Source organism: Alosa pseudoharengus, unplaced genomic scaffold (genome assembly GCF_046254945.1).
Source record: "Alosa pseudoharengus isolate Yale_2024_CS ecotype anadromous, Long Island Sound unplaced genomic scaffold, YU_APseudo_1.1 YU_APseudo_1.1_scf_10, whole genome shotgun sequence".
Taxonomy (NCBI): Eukaryota; Metazoa; Chordata; class Actinopteri; order Clupeiformes; family Clupeidae; genus Alosa; species Alosa pseudoharengus.
Genome location: NW_027468565.1, coordinates 4,938,913 through 4,950,064, shown reverse-complemented (window position 1 = coordinate 4,950,064; position 11,152 = coordinate 4,938,913). Strand labels below are relative to the sequence as shown.

The window sequence follows — 11,152 nt, the reverse complement described above, 5'->3', positions numbered from 1 at the left end:
CCTCACCCCCACCCCGATTTCTCTCTCAGGCCGGTCACCAAGAAGGGCTTCCTTCAGCACGTGGAGGACTTGTGTGCCAACGACAATGCCAAGTTCCAGGAGGAGTTCTCAGTAAGTGAGGAAGAGCTCTGATTGGCTCTCGGTTCTCCTGGTGTCCTCTGATTGGTCCCTTGTTTTATTGTGTTTTAAATGATGAGTGGTACCTGCTGCTTGTTGCCATCGGATAACAACACTGTTTTGTGCACTGTGATTGGTCAGGAGCTTCCCAAGCTGACTTGGCAACATCAGATGCCAATCTGTCCTGGAACCGTTCCAAGAACCGCTTCACCAATATCAAGCCCTGTATGTAACACACACATACGCATGCACACACACACACACACACACACACACACGTATAAACAACAATAACAGAGTGAAGCTGCTGTCTGAGCCTGGCATTCCTGGATCTGACTACATCAAAGCCAGCTTCATCTCGGTTAGTAGGTGGAAGGAATGAGTGTGTAATCCACAGGATGTGTTTCCTTCTCTGCAGGGCTTAAAGCAATGACGTTGCTGTGCCTGAAGCTATCAGACATTTATGAGGACGTCATATATAGTGTAGTCTAATTGCCTATTTTCAAATCTTAAGCCAATATGGAATGCAAAATATACCTCCACAAATACAAAACTCCGCATCTTCAACTCCAATGTTAAATCAGTTTTATTATATGGGGCAGAAACTTGGAGAACCACAAAAGCATCATCAAACAAGCTACAAACATTCATTAACAGATGCTTACGACACATCCTGAAGATTTACTGGCCTTATACTATCACAAATGAGGAACTCTGGCAAACCACACAACAAGAACAAATTGAAACCCAAATCCAGCTTCTTACTAAGACAAAGTACTGTAATCACATTACTCCTGTTTTAGCCTCACTGCACTGGCTCCCAGTAAGCTTTAGAATTGATTTTAAGATTCTTCTGATTACTTTTAAAGCTCTACATGGCCTGTCTCCCAACTACATATCTGACCTCCTAGTACCTTATACACCTGTGCGTACTTTAAGATCATCTGGTAGTGGTTTCCTAACTATTCCTAAGGTCAATCTCAAAACTAAAGGGGAGAGAGCATTTAGTGTCAGGGCACCTAGGCTCTGGAATGACCTGCCTGATGAAATCAGGTCAGCTAAGTCAGTATGCTCTTTTAAATCCCTCCTTAAAACTCATCTTTACAAGCAAGCCTTCCTTAGTTTTGTTTAAGTAATATACTCCATTTTGTGTTAAGTTTATTAAGTTTTATTTCAGTGTTTCATTTTCCTTTTTCAAATTTATGTTAAGTTCTAATTGAATTAGTATATATTATTTGATTGTTATATTATTATGTCTTATTTGCATTTTCATTTATGTTGATATTGTACAGCACTTTGTAACTTTGTTTTGAAAAGTGCTATATAAATAAAGATTATTATTATATTATTATATAAATCAAATGCAGGAAATGGGGCTGGATCGGGCACACCTTAAGAAAACCATCCTCTAACACGACCAGACAGGCCTTAACCTGGAACCCACAAGGGAAAAGAAAGCCAGGAAGACCAAGAAACAGCTGGAAAAGGACTGTTGAGGCAGAACTCAAGAAAGCAACATCATCTTGGAAGGAAGCAGAGAAGATCGCTCAACACCGAACCACCTGGAGGAAGTTCATGAATGACCTATGCTCCCCAAAGAGCAAAAGGGTTTAAGTCAAGTAAGTCACTTAGGGTTTCCACGGGTACCTGAAATCCTTGAAAGTTTGTGAATCTGAAAAAAGGCCCTGGAAAGTTTTTGAAAATAGATACAGGTCCTTGACAGTGCTTGAATTTATTTTGTGCAAGAAGTTTTTTGGAAAAATGTTTTCCATACGATTCCCTCCACTATGCATCTCCATTATTTCGCCACCACTTTCGTATGCATAGGTTGCCTGATTGACGTTGGTTACGCACGGTGGATTAGTGCGGATTTTTCCAGTACAGATATGTAGTGCGGATTTTTGAAGCGGCGGGGTGCTATTTTAATGACGTCATTGCAAGAAAACTGTCACACTTACACCTCCACATACAATGGTGTGTAAGGCCAAAACCAAATGTTACCAGCTTTCGTGAACGTGAAAATTCAGGAATCCACTCAGTAATTTGGATTATCTTCAAAATGTAATGTCTTCACCCATACTACACTTTTCCACCAAGAGGGGTATTGAACCTGAAAAGTCCTTGAAAGGTCCTTGAATTTGGAGTTACCCAAGGTGTAGGAACCCTGCCCACTGTTATTCAAACAGCTCAGAGACTATATGACAGGGCAACAACACCTAAGATGTACACACACACACACACTTCACTGTCTTTCATCTGTGCTGGGTTTGTTTGTTGCATGTCCACACAGCATGGAGACTACATGGTAGTGCATCACTTTAACTACACCTCGTGGCCTAGAGATGCGCGGATGGGCTATTATTTCAACCGTAACCGCATAGCAAAACGTATCATCCATCCGCCATCCATCCGCACCAACGTTTTTTGACCAATTTTCAAATCCGCACCCGCCCGCCATCCGCTGGTTGTTTTAATGTATATGGGTGATGCGGTGCTGCTGACGTGAGGCTAGAAAGCTCTTGCCTGTTCTAGAAAGACTGATCCAATGCAGCAAATATATTAAAAGGCTAAACTAGTCCTACATTGGCTATGTTGTAGCCTATCCCCAGAATATCAGCAGCAAACTCAGTCTCTGTCTCGCAAGTCTCCAAATAAAACGCAGCCTGTAGCCTACAATTGTATCATTGTAATAAAAAACGCAATTTAGCACATCATTTCAACATGCTGCTATTTAGCCTACTAATTAATGCCTATTGTACTTTATTTTTTGCATTTGTCATTCACATTATAGGCTACTTTACGCACTGTAACCCACCGCACAGCAGTGCAACGTGCATGTTTACATTTTTAGTAACAACTTGCTTGCCTTACACATCTTAGTTTTCCGACTATTTTTCTTAACTTCTTTTTTTCCGCTGTGGATGTTACTGAGCTTGTAGAAGTTTTAGCTCTTACGTTCTGAACATCTCGCACTGCCATTGCCCGATGTCAGTTCTGAGTCATATCACACCATAATCTGTCTCCCTTTTAAATGCCTATTCCCTGAATGGTAGGCTAAAATGACTATGTGTTTTATATATAATATCGAAACAAAATAACCCAGTCAGTCTCATCTACGAGATGTTTAGGCCTCCTCAAATACTGGCAGCTGGGCTCATAGGTTGCAGATTTGCTTAGTGGCCTACCAAGGCTCTGCAACGAGACGCGACATGGGAGATGAATCATCGGTCAACTTGCACTGTAGCCTATTCTACTTTCTTATTGCACACTGGAGAGAAAAACATGCTGGACGAAGCTGAAGTTGGCCGCACATTCAGAATGTGGTTTAGTCAAGTTTCCGTTCCACCTTAAATATTGCAATTTTCTACCGACAGGGGGCAGTGCTGACTGCAAATACGCGATGACACTGGCATTTGCCTAGTAGCAGACGAACATGTAGGCTACTCCTCACAGACGAATAAAAGCCTTTTTTTCTGGTGACTCCATTGTCGACCAATCTTTAAGTAAATGATACAACATGCTTTCTGTCAAATAAATCGGTTCATATTGCACTTGTTTTGGGGGGGCTTTTCTGTTTCTTCTTTACATGAGCTATATTTAATATTTTACAATGTATGCACTAGATTTGATACCCATTGCTCACACATGATTTGCCGTGAGATATTACACCACATCCCGATACTACAGTCTCTGAGCTTTCATTTGACACCATGTATGGCCAATTTCGTCGTGAAAATTCACCCTTTTATTACAATTGAAATTCCATGAGCTGTTTTTCATATTCCACAATGTATGCACTAGACTTGATACCTATTGCCCACACAACATTTGCCGTGAAATATTACACCACATCCCGATACTACCGTCTCACAGCGTTCATATGACACCCAGCATGCCAAACTTCGTCGTGGAAAATGGTCATTTTTCTTACATTTAAATTACATGAACTATATTTCATATTCCACAGTATATGCACTAGATTTGATACCTATGGTCCATACATAATTTGCCGTGAAATATTACACCACATCCCGAGACTACAGTCTCTGTGCTTTCATATGACACCTTGCATGCCAAATTCCATCGTGGAAAATGACCCTTTTTCTTACATTTAAATTACATGAACTATATTTCATATTCCACAGTATATGCACTAGATTTGATACCTATGGTCCATACATAATTTGCCGTGAAATATTACACCACATCCCGAGACTACAGTCTCTGTGCTTTCATATGACACCTTGCATGCCAAATTCCATCGTGGAAAATGACCCTTTTTCATAGATTTAATTTACATGAGCTATATTTCATATTCCACAATTTATGCACTAGATTTGATACCTATGGCCCATACATCATTTGCCGTGAAATATTACACCACATCCTGAAACTACAGTCTCTGAGCTTTCATATGACACCTTGCATGCCAAATTCCATCGTGGAAAATGGCCATTTTCCTTACATTTAAGTTACATGAGCTATATTTCATATTTTACAATTTATGCACTAGATTTGATACCTATTGCCCACACATCATTTGCCGTGAGATATTACACCAGATCCCGATACTACAGTCTCTGAGCTTTCATTTGACACCATGTATGGCCAATTTCGTGGTGGAAATTCACCCTTTTATTACAATTGAAATTACATGAGCTGTTTTTCATATTCCACAAATGTATGCACTAGATTTGATGCCTATTGCCCAAACATCATTTGCCGTAAAATATTACACCACATCCCGATACTACCGTCTCACAGCGTTCATATGACACCAAGCATGCCAAACTTCGTCGTGGAAAATGGCCATTTTTCTTACATTTAAATTACATGAACTATATTTCATATTCCACAGTATATGCACTAGATTTGATACCTATGGTCCATACATCATTTGCCGTGAAATATTACACCACATCCCGAAACTACAGTCTCTGTGCTTTCATATGACACCTTGCATGCCAAATTCCATCGTGGAAAATGACCATATTTTATAGATTTACTTTACATGAGCTATATTTCATATTTTACAATTTATGCACTAGATTTGATACCTATGGTCCATACATCATTTGCCGTGAAATATTACACCACATCCCGAGACTACAGTCTCTGTGCTTTCATATGACACCTTGCATGCCAAATTCCATCGTGGAAAATGGCCATTTTCCTTACATTTAAGTTACATGAGCTATATTTCATATTTTACAATTTATGCACTAGATTTGATACCTATTGCCCACACATCATTTGCCGTGAAATATTACACCACATCCCGATACTACAGTCTCTGAGCTTTCATTTGACACCATGCATGGCCAATTTTGTCGTGGAAATTTACCCTTTTATTACAATTGAAATTACATGAGCTGTTTTTCATATTCCACAATGTATGCACTGGACTTGATACCTATTGCCCACACAACATTTGCCGTAAAATATTACACCACATCCCGATACTACCGTCTCACAGCGTTCATATGACACCCTGCATGCCAAACTTCGTCGTGGAAAATGGCCATTTTTCTTAAATTTTAATTACATGAACTATATTTCATATTCCACAGTATATGCACTAGATTTGATACCTATGGTCCATACATCATTTGCCGTGAAATATTACACAACATCCCGAAACTACAGTCTCTGTGCTTTCATATGACACCTTGCATGCCAAATTCCATCGTGGAAAATGGCCCTTTTTCATAGATTTAATTTACATGAGCTATATTTCATATTTTACAATTTATGCACTAGATTTGATACCTATGGCCCATACATCATTTGCCGTGAAATATTACACCACATCCCGATACTACAGTCTCTGAGCTTTCATTTGACACCATGCATGGCCAATTTCGTCGTGGAAAATGGGCATATTTCATAGATTTAATTTACATGAGCTATATTTCATATTCCACAGTTTATGCACTAGATTTGATACCTATTGCCCACACATCATTTGCCGTGAAATATTACACCACATCCCGATACTACAGTCTCTGAGCTTTCATATGACACCCTGCATGCCAACTTTCGTTGTGGAAAATGGCCATATTTTATAGATTTACTTATTTCATATTTTACCATTTGTGCACTTGATTTGATGCCTATTGCCCAAACATCATTTGCCGTAAAATATTACGCCACATCCCGAAACTACAGTCTCTGAGCTTTCATATGACACCTTGCATGCCAAATTCCATCGTGGAAAATGGCCATTTTCCTTACATTTAAGTTACATGAGCTATATTTCAGAAAAAAAGAATAACTGCACAATGGATGTAATTACACGCTCCTCGTGATCATTGTCAGATTTCAACAGTTATGACTGACAGTAGAAGTGTGAAATAAGAGAGCAATTCTCATTTATGCTATACATGAGCACACATAGAATTTGTGAGATTTTTTAAGTAGTGCAAAGTCTGTTGTATCTGGATGTGCTGTATGTCACGCCAAATAGGGATCAAATCTGCATAAATCGTAAAACATGAAATATAGCTCATAGAATTTCAAATGTAATGAAATGGGGATTTTCCATGACAAAATTGGCCATGCATGGTGGCAAATGAAAGCTGAGAGACTGTAGTATCGGGATATGGTGTAATTGATGTATGGGCAATAGGTATCAAATCTAGTGAATAAATTGTAAAATATGAAATATAGCTCATATAAATTACATGTATGAAAAATGGCCATTTTCCACGATAGAATTTGGCATGCAGGGTGTCATATGAAAGCTCAAAGACTGTATCGGGATGAGGTGTAATATTTCAGGGCAAATGATGTGTGGGCAATAGGTATTAAGTATGGTAAAATATGAAATATAGCTCATGTAAATTAAATCTATGAAATATGTCCATTTTCCACAACGAAATTGGCCATGCATGGTGTCATATAAAAGCTCAGAGACTGCAGTATCGGGATGTGGTGTAATATTTCACGGCAAATTATGTTTGGGCCATAGGTATCAAATCTAGTGCATAAATTGTGGAATATGAAATATAGCTCATGTAAATTAAATCTATGAAAAAGGGCCATTTTCCACGATGGAATTTGGCATGCAGGGTGTCATAGGAACGCTGTGAGACATTTGTATCGGGATAGGGTGTAATGTTTCACGGCAAATGATGTGTGGGCAATAGGCATCAAATCTAGTGCATCATTTGTCAAATATGAAATATAGCTCATGTAACTTAAATGTTAGGAAAATGGCCATTTTCCACGATGGAATTTGGCATGCAAGGTGTCATATGAAAGCTCAGAGACTGTAGTTTCGGGATAGGGTGTAATATTTCACGGCAAATGATGTGTGGGCAATAGGCATCAAATCTAGTGCATAATTTGTCAAATATGAAATATAGCTCATGTAACTTAAATGTAAGGAAAATGGCCATTTTCCACGACGAAATTTGGCATGCAGGGTGTCATAGGAACGATGTGAGATGGTAGTATCGGGATGTGGTGTAATATTTTACGGCAAATGATGTTTGGGCAATAGGCATCAAATCTAGTGCATACATTTGTGGAATATGAAAAACAGCTCGTGTAATTTCAATTGTAATAAAAGGGTGAATTTCCACGACGAAATTGGCCACGCATGGTGTCAAATGAAAGCTCAGAGACTGTAGTTTCGGGATGTGGTGTAATATTTCACGGCAAATTATGTGTGGGCAATAGGTATCAAATCTAGTGCATAAATTGTAAAATATGAAATATAGCTCATTTAACTTAAATGTAAGGAAAATGGCCATTTTCCACGATGGAATTTGGCATGCAAGGTGTCATATGAAAGCTCAGAGACTGTAGTTTCGGGATGTGGTGTAATATTTCACGGCAAATGATGTATGGGCCATAGGTATCAAATGCATATACTGTGGAATGTGAAATATAGTTCATGTAATTAAAATGTAAGGAAAATGGCCATTTTCCACGACGAAATTTGGCATGCAGGGTGTCATATGAACGCTGTGAGACGGTAGTATCGGGATGTGGTGTAATATTTTACGGCAAATGTTGTGTGGGCAATAGGTATCAAGTCCAGTGCATACATTGTGGAATATGAAAAACAGCTCATGTAATTTCAATTGTAATAAAAGGGTGAATTTCCACGACGAAATTGGCCATGCATTGTGTCAAATGAAAGCTCAGAGACTGTAGTTTCGGGATGTGGTGTAATATTTCACGGCAAATGATGTGTGGGCAATAGGCATAAAATCAAGTGCACAAATGGTAATATATGAAATATAGCTCATGTAAAGTAAATCTATAAAATATGGCCATTTTCCACAACGAAATTTGGCATGCAGGGTGTCATATGAAAGCTCAGAGACTGCAGTATCGAGATGTGGTGTAATATTTCACGGCAAATGATGTATGGGCTATAGGTATCAAATCTAGTGCATAAATTGTGGAATATGAAATATAGCTCATGTAAATTAAATCTATGAAATATGCCCATTTTCCACGACGAAATTGGCCATGCATGGTGTCAAATGAAAGCACAGAGACTGTAGTTTCGGGATGTGGTGTAATATTTCACGGCAAATGATGTATGGACCATAGGTATCATATCTAGTGCATATACTGTGGAATATGAAATATAGTAATTTAAATGTAAAAAAATGGGCATTTTCCACGACGAAATTTGGCATGCTGGGTGTCATATGAACGCTGTGAGACGGTAGTATCGGGATGTGGTGTAATATCTCACGGCAAATCATGTGTGAGCAATGGGTATCAAATCTAGTGCATAAATTGTAAAATATGAAATATAGCTCATGTAAAGAAAGAACAAAAAAGCCCCCCCAAAACAAGTGCAATATGAACCGATTTATTTGACAGAAAGCATGTTGTATCATTTACTTAAAGATTGGTCGACAATGGAGTCACCAGAAAAAAGGCTTTTATTCGTCTGTGAGGAGTAGCCTACATGTTCGTCTGCTACTAGGCAAATGCCAGTGTCATCGCGTATTTGCAGTCAGCGCTGCCCCCTGTCGGTAGAAAATTGCAATATTTAAGGTGGAATCGAAACTTAACTACACCGCATTCTGAATGTGCGGCCAACTTCAGCTTCGTCGTGCGTGAGGGGTTGCTCAGTGAAACATCGGAATACACCAATTCCGCAACACCGTCTCTGATAGATAAACAAAGCAGCATGCATAGAAGCAACTATAGGCCAAACTGCCTGATGAAAATTTGACTATTTCAAAGTGTGCTCGTTTTTTTCGGATGTATAGGTAACACAATTTAACAATGTATAGGCTATAGTTTTTTCATTTGATTGGTTCAACCGCCACCCGCCCGAATTTAATTAAAATATTATATTTCTTCACGTCATCCGCCCGATCCGCGGTTTAACCGCGGAGTCCGCGGCTGTAACCGCGAACCGCGCATCTCTATCGTGGCCAGAGCACGGCGTACCAGAGTCCAGCACCACGCTCATCCAGTTTGTCAAGTCTATCCGCTCCAACCGCGGCCATGACAACACCACTATCATAGTGCACTGCAGGTCAGCCACCCATGCATGTGTGATTTTGTGTGTTAATCTTTACCAGTACAGATATGTGTGCATAATGTGTGAATGTTTGATGTACAGGCTATGTGTGTGGGTGTATATTTATGTGCGTGTGTATGTGTATTGATGTACTTGTGTGTGTGTTTCCTCCAGTGCTGGCGTGGGAAGAACTGGTGTGTTTATAGTTCTCGATCACCTGATCCAGCATGCGAGGGACCATGTGGATGTGGACTTTGTGGATATCTATGGCCTGGTGGCAGAGCTGCGCAGTGAGAGGATGTGCATGGTGCAGAACCTGGTGAGGACACACACAGAGCACATGCTTTCATGTTCTATGACTGTCATATACATAATACACACACACACATAAACACAAACATCAAACACACATGATGTGCACATACACAAGCACACTGTCTCACTTTCTTTTTTCTTTTGTGTAGGCCCAGTACATGTTTCTCCACCAGAGCACTTTGGATCTGCTGTCCAGCAAAACCAACAGTCAGTCCATCTGGTTTGTCAACTATTCCGCTCTGGAAAAGATGGACTCGCTGGATGCCATGCATGGAAGGTAAACACACAATGCACACACAGAAAGACTTCATGTAGGCCTACATCTACATTCTATTTTACATGCTGATATTTGATCATGAATGTAATGGTAATATTGATCATGATCAAAATATTCCACCAAACTTGGAATCACTCATTGTGGCCAACAGAACATGACAGTGGTTTAATTTCCTCTTCCTACCAGGTGATGTTGAGCTGAAGTGGGAGGAGACGACTATGTGATTGGCAGATTGGCGAAGAACTGCTTCTGAAGGGCTATCTTAAAGGGGTGGTTCAGGATTTTGGACATAGGACCTAATTTCCAAGTAAGCAAGTGTGATATCAGTGGACACCGTTTTCAACATGTTTCATCCAGTCCTTCTAATTGCAGAGTTTGCAGGTGCTAGGCTAGCGCAAGTCAACGGTATGTGTTAGCCTGCCACTAAAAACAGTCTTACCCACTCCAAAGTTAACCTGGCCGTAGCCAGATGAATGTCGTTCCGCTTAGCTCCGCCTAGCTTCACTCACATCCATCTGGAACTTCTTCCATTGAGAGTGATTTCTCCAACCAACTTTATGGTTTAGCCAATCAGGACGCAGGGCGGGAGTTTCATAGATGTGACATAGCGTAGAAGCGACTGTGAGACTGTTATCAGCGTCACGGGTTGGCTTCGATGTGAGTGGTTGAAGTAGCACGTCAATAGATGACGGACAAGTGGCTTATTCAATCATATGCAAGCATTTTTTGATTATGTCCAGCCTTCTGAAGCAACACTTCAATGGATCGGTTCCAGATGGATGAGTGGAGCTAGGCGGAGCGAAATTCATCTGGCTAGGGCCAGGTTACTCCAAAGTACCCCAGAGGCAAATAAATTATAACGCCAGACTATCGATGTAAATGTCTGTGTTGATAGTTTTATTTCTAACATTATTCTATCCTTCCATTTCAATGATCGCATTACA

The 11,152-nt window shown here is 39.9% G+C and overlaps 1 long non-coding RNA gene across 2 annotated transcripts; it reads left to right on the top strand.

Annotated features, from left to right (window-relative positions):
• Nucleotides 1-1,649: 1,649 nt before the first annotated feature.
• On the top strand, nt 1,650-10,465 carry LOC143139165 (uncharacterized). Of its 2 annotated transcripts, none has more exons than XR_012990345.1 (4): nt 1,650-1,736; nt 9,791-9,935; nt 10,081-10,208; nt 10,395-10,465. It is a non-coding gene; the product is annotated as an uncharacterized LOC143139165 (long non-coding RNA). The 2 variants fall into 2 exon arrangements; XR_012990351.1 differs by lacking the exon at nt 1,650-1,736 and adding an exon at nt 9,591-9,631.
• Nucleotides 10,466-11,152: the final 687 nt, after the last annotated feature.